Here is a 10,624-nt window from a genome sequence, read left to right as displayed (position 1 = left end):
GTGCCTTGGGCCTCTGGGCACTCAGGGCCAGCTCCGCAGCAGCTGCAGCGCGAGGGACGTTGCTGCACCAGTCCCGTTTCCCCGGGGCTCTGAACCAGCTCCAGAGGCCTGGAAGCCGAGGCACCTCCAGCTTTGGCTGCTGCCGGGCCGGGCAAGGGCAGGCCCTGGGGGAAGAGCTGCTGCCACACAGCCCCGGCCAGGGCTGAGCCCGGCACAGCAATTTCCTGCTGTGCCTGTGCCCGTGTCTGGCTTTGCCTTCTTTCCTGCAGCAGGGGCTGGCACCGAAGATGGAGTGCTTCCTTCAGGAAATGGCACCTTCCACTGAAGCACTATGTCCACCTCTTGACAAAAGAAGGGAGACAGCTGCATCACATGGAGCTGTTCCCAGTTGGGCGGTGGTATCAGAGGTAATATTTTTGAAATTTATGGAGCAGGAATATGGGCAGGTTACGGTGGCATGATGAGACCACTTCCACCTCCAAAGAGACACCCTTTTCCTAATCTGCAGGGCTGGATATTGTGGGGGATCTCAGGGTGTGTTAGAGTTTGGGCTGCCAGTCAGCTGATGCCAAATGCCTTCCTGCAGAGGCTGGGCAGAAGCTGCAGCCAGGCCAGGCTGGGAAACAGCCCTGCAGGGCGTGAAAGCAGCAGCGGGGCAGCAAGGCTGCCATGGATCCCTTCCTGCTGTGCCAGGCACGGTGTGTCCAGATGTGCAGCCAAAGCCCCCGGCTGCTGAGATCCAGGGCAAGCATAAGGCAAATGCACCCACCCTGTCTTGTCTGCAGGAGTTCCTTCAGCTCTTGCCTCATCTGTTTGGATGGTTCCAGGGATATCTTATCTGCTGTGTCTAAAATCTTCCTGGTCGGAGAACCTTAGAGAAAAATATTTCCATTTCTCAGGAATGGATCCTACTAAAGCAGGCTCAGCCTGTGCGGTCAGCAGGGACACACTACTCACCCCGGTGATGGGAGCTGGGCTTGAGTGCAGCATCCAAGGTAGGAGCTGGAGAAGTCCTCCCTGTAGACACATCTGTAGCACAACAGCCACAGACGGTTCTGTCACCTGGTTCCTGCCCGCTTGTCTACAATTCTTCCTTGGTGGCACACTGAGAACATACCTGAAGGAGGCTCCAAGGGCTTGGAAACTTTATTCATCCAAGCTAATGGAGAAGCCTTCCCAGCAACCTCATCTAGAATGGAGCACAATTGAGAATATTTTCCAGCGTGTGCTGGGATCCCCTTCTGCCACAGGGAACTGGGCACTGGCAGGGGTTCGGGTAAGGCCGTGGGAGTCAGATGTGAATGGACATGGCCAAAGCTGCACAGGGGCCTGGGGAGCTCTGGGCTGGCTCCTGATTACCCTCCACACTGTTTCCCTGCCCTCAGCAACATCCCTGGGAGGGCTGGCTTGAGCAGTGCAGGGCTCTGAGGCTCTCTCCCTCACACACAGAAGAAATCCTCACAAAAGCCCTGGGGCAAACTGCAGCAGGCAGTGCCACAGCTATCCATCTCTCCCTCCCTCCCTCTGTCCCTCCTGCCCTCCTTCTGCTGGGAGAGCTCCCAGATCCCAAGGGCAAACAGCCAGGCCCTCTCAGGACACACTGGAGCCTTGCTCTCCCCCTCTGTCCTTTCCCCACCGTGGGCACCCCGTGCAGTCGCTGCCAGGTTTTAGGACATGTCTCCCATGGAGGGACCCCAGCAGGACTGCTCAGTACCCGAGTGCCCTGAGCCCGCTCGGGATAATACCCCTGGGCTGTGCCGCTCTAGTCCAGGCTGTGCCTGCACTGCCAAGCAGTAGAGACGGCAGCTCAAGCCTCAGCAGGGCTCAGGCCCAGAGGCACAGCAATTACCTCCTGTGCCTGTACCTGGCACGGCCTTCCTTCCTGCAGCAGAGGATGGCACAGAACCACTGCTTCCTCCGGGAAATGCTTCATTCTGTACAGGCTTTCCTTTAATTTCTGGAGAATGGAAAAGATGCTGCTGGATCAGATGGAAACATTCCTTACTGGGAATGGGCCATGGATCCCTTCCTGCTGTTCCGGGAATAATGTGTCCAGATGTGCAGCCAAAGCCCCAGGCTGCTGAGTCCCAGGGGAAGCATGAGGCAAATGCACCCACCTTGTCCTCCCTGTAGCATTTCCTTCAGCACTTGCCTCATCTGTTTGGATGGTTCCAGGGATATCTTGTCTCTTGTGTCTTGGATATTCCCTGTCAGAGGAACTTAGAGAAAAATATTTCCATTTCCCAGGAATGGATCCTACAAAAGCAGGGCTCAGCCTGTGCGATCAGCAGGGACACAATATTCACCCCTGTGATGGGAGCTGAGCTTGTCAGCAATAACCACCAAAGGACGTATGAAAGTCCTCCCTGCAGACACACCTGTAACTCAACAGCCACAGAAGCTTCTGCCATCTCTGCTGATCTGTACGGGCACCACTGAGCCGCAGGAGCGGTGAGGGGATCGTGCAGGGCGAGGGCACACACGTGCATGGTTCTGTGCAGGCACCTGCAGCGTGGCCTCCCTGGCCCAGCTTTGGGCTCTGAGCTGGCAGCTCTCCTAGGGGAAAGGCCTTGACCTACCCTCAGCATATCCCAGAGCCTCAGTCCTGGATGTGGGGCCTTCACCAGCAGGTTCAGCTGCAAAGAAAGGCAGGACAGAAGAGCTCCTGTGGCACTGCAGGAGATCCTCAGGCTGCTCACAAGGCTCAGCCCTGGGGCACAGCCCTGGCCCCGGCCCCTTCCCTCTCTGCTCCTCTCTGTGACTGCACAGAGCACACGGAAGGACACACTGGCATTGCACACGGGAAGAAGACTGAAAGCTAAATGCTCCTTCCTCCCACTGACAGTGATCCTGTGGGACCTCTCAGGGCTCCAGAAGGGAGCAGGGCAAGGTTTCCAGAATCTTTCAATCTTAAGATTATATTAAGGGAAATGGTTTATAAGTGAGCTTTTGTTGAATTGATCCTGATTATTCACTCAGGAAAGGCAGAATGAAAACTTGCCTCCAGCATCCTCCCGGAACTTCAAACCATCCTTCATCAGGACTTCCTGAAAACCCATGTCACGATTCCAGTCTATAAGGGAGCCAGAGATCAGAACCATTTCCATGGTGTGCTGGGATCCCCTTCTGCCACAGGGAACTGGGCACTGCAGGGGTGTTGGGTAAGGCTGTGGGAGCCAGATGTGAATGGACATGGCCAAAGCTGCACAGGGGCCTGGGGAGCTCTGGGCTGGCTCCTGGTCGCTCTCCAACCTCTTTGCAGGCCCTTTGCAATATCTCTGGAGGGGTGGCTGGAGTAGCCCAGGGCCCGTCCGCATGAATGGACTGCCCTGATTGTAAATGTTTTGCTTCATCAAAGGGCCATTGCTCAGCAAAACCTTTATTTTGCCGGCTGACATTGCTGGTCAGGCTGCGTCCCTCAAGATGCTCTTGATTGCTGCAGTTCAAATTTATTTTATTGATTCCATTTCAAGTGTTAAGGGATCTGTTGTGCCCCCATGTTTTTCCTGAGTTGGTTCACCTGTGGGTTTTACCCTCCCTCCAAACTGTCCCTCGTGCCCTTCCCCACCCCTTGTTCCAGCTCTTTCCCTGCCTGTCAAGGCAACCCAGCCCCTTGGTTCTTGAACCTTTGGGCCAATCCCTGACTGCAACACCCCTTTGGAATTCCCCTACCCCTGGAAGCCCCATTGGCCCTTGTGACCCATCCTCTCCACCCTCCTACCCCAATTGGCCCCAGACACTTGATGTAATCCCCTCACTCCTCTCCTGAGGATTCCCTATTGGTTCATTGTTTGCATCCACCCCATGACTTGTATGTGTACAAAACCCCTTGGGGGCAGTACAGCTAGGGGCTTCTCATCCTGTTCTCTTCACCTGGACTAAGGTGTTCCTTGCGGAACCTGAAGACAAGGATCCTCCTCCTTTCTCCTGTGCCTCGTCCCTGTCGTGGCTTGTGTCTGGCACTGGAGAGCAAGTGGCACTAAAGGTTCTGCCTCTGGTAAATCCCCATAGCGAGGCAGTTCCCGACTCCTGCCATAGTGCCGGAGTTCTAAGAGCTAGCCCAGGTTCCAGCACTCACTTCACTAATGTACCGAATGCCCCTTCTTCAGTGCCTGCTCTGGTGCTCTGCCAGCTCACACAGCAGAGTGTGATTCACATACTGCAGCCCAGAGTCAGGTTGTTGCAACATTGAAATGGGTGTGGTTGGCAGGATGGCTGGGCATAAATCACTACAGAACTAAAGCGAATGTGTGCACTGTCCCAGGCTGGACTTGAATAGACACAGGAATTGTGGAAAGATGAGGACAAGATAGCAGAGAACAATGGAAAAACCAGCTATAAAGAAAAGGAGGACATGCTAAAGGAGTTATTTGTGCACATTTGGGCATTTATTTTCCTTGGTTTTCTGTTACGTCATGATGGACAGTTACTAGATTTCTTCGCCCATTCTTTTGAATCTCTTTTACAATTTTGATTAGATCCTGATGTTACATTGTTGTACTAGGGTTAAATTCATTCCAAAGGGTGTGGGTGGAAACTTGTTGTATGTTGTGTAGTTTGATTTAATAAATGGTATATGACTGGTGCTGAATATACAAAGTCACACCCAGTAACCTTAACAAAGTAGCAAATAGAAAAATTGGAATGTTTCTTAACAGATACTTAAGGGTGCCTTGTGTGTGGGTCAGGGGTGAGAAAACTATGTCAGGAATGCCCTGGGAAAGCACCGTTGTCTAAGTCAGGGAAAATTCATTCCTTTCCCATGGTTCAAATGCTGTACTCCCTTTCCCATCCCACTCATCCTCTACCCTTTGTATCTTTCATTATTTACTCCTGTGAAAACTTTTCCCCTCCCACCCCTCTCCATGTAGCTGTGCCCAAAATCTGTAACTTTCCTGAAAGACCTGGCACTCGCCCTGGTGTCCTTCTGCTGGTTGTTATCCATCCCTGCTGTCCCTTCAACTCACCGTCTGTTCCTCAGCCTACCCTCCATGTATTCCTATCCTTTTTGGACCCTGTAATAAATCAGTTGAAATTATCCAGGACTCGAGCTGCCCTCCTTCTATCTGGTGAAGAGAAACATCTAGCCAGGGTACAGCAGGTGATAATCCTGACCCCGGCAGTTGGCGCCCTGGAACAGGGACTCTGGACTCTGTCTCCTTTGTCCTGGAGAGTGTCTCCTAAAAACCGAAATTCTGTGAGCAGCAATTTTTGGGAAATAAGCGCTGTTCCGAGCCAACCCTTTGGGAGTGAAGCTTTCCTTAAAGGAAGCCATCTCCCCGAGGCTGCAGTGACAACTGGACGTTTGTGAGTTTACAAGGCGACCTGAGAGAGCAGGTATTCCACAAGCTGATGGATCACTGTGCTTCACCAGCCTTTTCTGAGGACTTTTCGCAAGCAGCGTGTCACTATTGTTCTGGTGTGGTGAGTTTGCAGCAGGGTGCTGCATGTTATCCTGGGGGGGTGGGGGTGAGCGCTGCGCATGTGTTTTTTACATTCTGTTTTGTGCTTTACCTCAGAAAAGAGCAATTTAAGCGGTGAGAACAATGGGAAACAAACTTTCTCCCACTGAGAAGGAGTTTTATACCCAAATTAGAGCTTCTGTTCTGTTAGAAAATATTTCTGTTAAGAAGAGAGAGCTGAAAGCCTTTGTTAATTTGTTGTTCATGCATTTTCCAAATGTTGGTAGAGAGGAAGTGTTATCAGTTGCCTTTTGGGGAAAGGTGGAGCGTTGCATTTATCAATGGCAAGTGTCGAGGGACTTTGGAGTGGCAAAGTTTTACCCTGTTTTCGACGTCACATATGAGTTTGTGAAAAGGAAGTAAGGAGTTAAGAACCCTAGTTCGCCTTCCATGTGTTCCTCCCCTTCCGATCCTAATCCCTCTTCCACTAAGGACCAGACAGGACTCAGATCTTGCCCTAAGCTGGCACAGGGTGGTAACCTGCTCCCTGCTGGCTCCTGCCTGGCTCAAACCCCTTGTCCAGCTGAGACTGGCCATCTCAGTTCGGATTCTGCCCTTTCCCTCACTCCTAAATCCCCTGATTCCGGTTTGGATTCCTGTTGCAATGTTTATAGTTGTCCCGATTTGGGGTCACAAAATGGTGGCGATCACGCGGTCGCCCTCCCTGATTTAAGGGTGAAAAATGGTGATTCAGTTTTGTCCTCAGTCCCAGCCACCACCTCTGAGGCTTTTCCAGTTGTGTGCTCCTTCCCTGTGTCGGGTTCCCCCCCTTCACTCACATTGTCGGGATTTGCCCCCTCTGCCCCTCCCCTCTCTGCCGTGTTACTGGGAAAGCCTTCGGGGGCGGCTCGGTTTCTTCAGATAGTCACACCCCAAGGGGTGGATCTAGCCGTTCGTCATTGGGCCACACCTCGGGGGAAGGGACAGATTGTGCGTCACCAGAACCCGCCCCTTCAGCCCCTCCTATTCCTTCCCTTTCCCATGGTGCCCGTGACGGGAAGGCAGTCACCTTGGTCGGCAAAAATTCCAGCCACCAGTCCCAGACAGCCAAAGAAAAAATCCGCGTGCTCGTTTGCTCCGCTTCATCCTCCGGTGAGGATGAGGACAGAAGCAGCCCAGCAAAAACCTCCAGCCGCGTGAGAACGGGGGCAGGATCTGGGAAGAAGCAGTAAGGGATGGAGACCTGGAGTTAGTGAGAGATTTAGATTTGTTAGCCACGCCATTCGTCTATGATGCCAGTGACCAAGCGCGGTGGGAATCTATTCCATACACAGAGTTACAAGAGCTGAGAGGAGCCGCAAAAGATTATGGGAGAGAATCACCTTATTTTAAGAATGTACAAAAATTAACTTTTGGAGGACATACGCTGACCCCACATGATTTAAGACATTTGGCAACTGCCTTGCTCTCTCCCACTGAGTTTCTGCTGTGGGAGGTGCAATGGAAAAAATGACTTAAACCTTTGATTAAAAACCACAACCACCTAGCACAGATTTTCGAAGAGGATGACATTTTAGAGGCATTGGCAGGGGAGGGTGAATATTCTAAGCCTGCAGTACAAGCAGAACTGCCTGCTGAAATCTTAAATGACGTAAAAGCTGCTGGCAAATCTGCATTGCTGAGAATCCGAGATGGGAGCAGCCCTTTGCAAAATTTCTCTGCCATTGTGCAGGGAGTGGTTGAATAATTCATAAAATGTGTAGATCAATTGTGTGAAGCTATCGAGATACAAATTGACAACGAACAAGCCAGAGACTAATTGATACGCAAAATGGCAATGACAAATGCTAATGCAGAAACAAAAAAGATTTTAAGAGCATTACCTCAGGATCTTGAGTCAACCATAGCCCAAATGGCTGACGCATGCAGAAAAGCATCATCCCTAGAAACTACACTTACCTTTGCAGTGAGCAAGGGAGTGGGGGAAGCCATGACAAACATTAGCAATGTCCGTTGCTTTTACTGTGGCCAACTTGGACATTTCCAGAAAGACTGTCCTCACCTTCCTGTTGGGCAATTTATTAACTCTGTTCCACCTCCTAGGCCTCCTCCTTTCCAACAGCCCTATCGGCCCACATACAACTTTCAGCAGCAATATTATCAGCCAACCCAGAGAAACGCTTGGCGGAGCGCGGGGCCACGCCGTGCGACAACAGCAAATTACAGGCCTTGCCTGCAAAGCCCACCTCAGCTGCCAGCCATCCAGGAGTCCCTCGCCCCAACAGGCTCCTCACAGAGGACCGCAGTCATGAGGACGGACTCCGGTTGTTCCGCAGAACCCGGAACTTTCCCCAAAGCCTCTGACCAGTGTTAGTAAGTTGTGTCCATCTGCTTTTCCCCGACAAAGATCTAGTTTGAGTTCCAGCTGGGTACCTTGAGCCCCCTTTCCACAATCAACCAACTACAATCCTGCTGTTTGGGGACAGTGAACATACCCCAGATGAGATATTACCAGAAGTTGTGACTGTAAATCCAGGCAATGAAATTACTGTGTCAGTTGTTTGTTACAATCCACCATTTCCACTGTTCAAATTCTCACCTTTTGCACAAATGTCAATTTTACCCGGCCAGGATTCAGAGGTTGACCCTAATTCAAATTTTGATGTGTTTGCATGTCACTAGATTTGTAAAGACAAACCCCTGATTGAATCTTTTATTTCCAAAAATGGAAAATCTATTGAACTTCGTCTCATGGCTGACACAGGAGCGGACGTTACTGTCCTCCCCAGAGCAAAGTGGCCCCGCGACTGGGCGCTGGTGTCCCCTTGTGGCACAATATCCGGTGTTGGTGGAGCTGTCAATTCCATGCAAAGTCCTCATCTGGTAAGTGCAGAGGGGCCTGAGGGGCAAGTCTCCACCATCTGACCATTTGTTGTGTCATCCAATATCTCTCTATTAGGCAGGGATGTTTTATCCCAGTGAGGTGTCTGCCTTGATATCCCTGACCCCAAGTGGGATTTTTAGCATGGCCACTGCAGAGTGCACTTCCCCACCACTGAATTGGAAAACCAATTTTCCGGTGTGGGTGGATCAGTGGCCCCTCCCATCAGACAAATTAAATGCGCTCATCGAATCAGTCGAGGAGCAGGTCCAACTCGGGCAATTAGTTCCATCAACTAGCCCATGGAATACCCCAGTTTTTGTCATCCGAAGGCATGGCAAAGACAGTTGGCGTCTACTCCAAGACCTTCAAAAAATTGATGAGGTTATTGAGGATATGGCCCCCTTCAGCCTGGCCTCCCCTCCCCTTCCATGCTTCCCCAAGATTGACAGCTTGCTGTCCTTGCTATCAAGGACTGCTTCTTTAACATCCTACTTTACCCAGGAGATGCCCCCAGATTTGCATTTTCAGGACCATCTCTGAACAGAAGTGAGCCATTTAAAAGGTATCAATGGGTATCAATCCTCAAGGATTGAAAAACTACCCCGGGTTATGCCAAAGGTATGTTGCTCAGATTTTATCACTTGTCAGGAAACAGTTTCCTGAAGCAATCATAGTCCATTACATGGATGACATACTTATTTGTGCTGCCACCAAAAGTTACCTTAGTGCCACTCTCGAAAAGACTGCTTCTACTATTGAGAAAGCAGGTTTTGTAATTGCTCAGGACAAAATACAATTGTCAGCACTGTGGAGATACCTGGGGTATCTCATCACTGGGAGAACTGTAACACCACAGATTTTTTCTGTTAATGAACAGCCACAGACTCTAGAGGACACTCAACGCATTTGTGGGATCATCACTTGGGTCTGGCCTTTGCTCGGCTTGACAACGCAAGAGCTGGCTCCACTGTTCTCCTTGCTGAAGAAAGACACTGACCCCACAGCCCCACGGACCCTGACACCAGAGGCAGAGGAAACATTGCAGAAAGTAGCAGAGGCAATGAGGACACAACAGGCTCAAAGGATCAGAAAAAACCTTCCGATTGAATTTGTCATCCTGGGTAAGTGCCCACACTTTCATGGGCTCCTGTTTCAGTAGGACACAACACAGAAAGACTCACTCATCATACTCGAGTGGTTGCTTCTCCCACATCAGCCTGTGAAAACAGTGTCCACACCATCAGAGTTGCTAGCAAAATTAATTGTCAAAAGTCGCCATCTCCTCCGAAGCCTCGCAGGCTGTGATCCCTCATGCATTTACCTGCCTTTGAAGTTAGATCAATTGGACTCCTTGTTACAAACAAATGAAAACATCCAAATTGCTTTAGATAGCTATCCCGGGAAAGTCTCAATTCACTACCCAAAGCACAAACTATTCAAAGATTCATTCCATTTAGTTCCAAAAACTTTCAAAAGTCATCTTCCCATTAAAGGCGCTGTCACAGTGTTCACTGATGTGGCTGGCAGGTCCCACAGATCAGTATTTACCTGGAAAGACCTGAACACTTAAAAGTGGGAAGCTGATTTTCAGACCATTGATGGTTCTCCCCAGATTGCGGAGCTTTTTGAAGTTGTGAGGCCCTTTAGGAAATTCCAGCAACCATTTAACTTAGTGACTGATTCATCTTGTGTTGCCGGGATAGCTGATGGAGCAGAGCATGCTCTGCTCAAAGACGTGCAAAACAAACAGCTGTTTTCCTTGCTTTCAGAATTAATCTGGCTGATCTTTCATCGAGAGCAACCCTATCATATTCTACATGTAAGATCCCACACTGACATGCCTGGCTTCCTTACTGAGGGGAACCAGAGGGCAGATGCATTGGCAATGACAGTCACCACCACAATTACTTCACCAACTTTACCTGACATTTTTAAACAAGCACAATTGAGCCACATGTTCTACCACCAAAACACGCCAGCCCTGGCACGTCAGTTGATATTGTCACAAGAACAAGCCCCTGCCATTGTAGCCACATGTCCAAATTGCCAATCCCATGCCCTTCCAACAGTAGCTACAGGGGTCAATCCTAGGGGACTGAATGCTCTTGAGCTGTAGCAGTCAGACATTACTCATATCCCACCTTTTGGGAAATTAAAATATATTAACGTATCTATAGATACATTTTCTGGCACAATCTTTGCATCTCTGCATGCAGGAGAGAAAGCCAAAGATGTCACCAAGCACTTTTACATGGCCTTTGCTACCCTAGGAGTTCCAAAAAAGATTAAGACAGATAATGGACCAAGTTACACCTCCAAAGCATTTCAGAATTTTCTC

General features: G+C 50.2%; 1 long non-coding RNA gene across 1 annotated transcript; it reads left to right on the top strand.

The window, feature by feature from the left end:
• The first annotated feature begins 246 nt into the window (after nt 1-246).
• LOC135278652 (uncharacterized) lies at nt 247-2,434 on the top strand. Its single transcript, XR_010346103.1, has 3 exons — nt 247-407; nt 900-995; nt 2,248-2,434. It is a non-coding gene; the product is annotated as an uncharacterized LOC135278652 (long non-coding RNA).
• The last annotated feature ends 8,190 nt before the right edge of the window (nt 2,435-10,624 follow it).

Source organism: Passer domesticus, chromosome 11, assembly GCF_036417665.1.
Source record: "Passer domesticus isolate bPasDom1 chromosome 11, bPasDom1.hap1, whole genome shotgun sequence".
In the NCBI taxonomy this organism is placed as follows: Eukaryota; Metazoa; Chordata; class Aves; order Passeriformes; family Passeridae; genus Passer; species Passer domesticus.
This window is presented reverse-complemented; position numbering and strand designations above follow the sequence as displayed.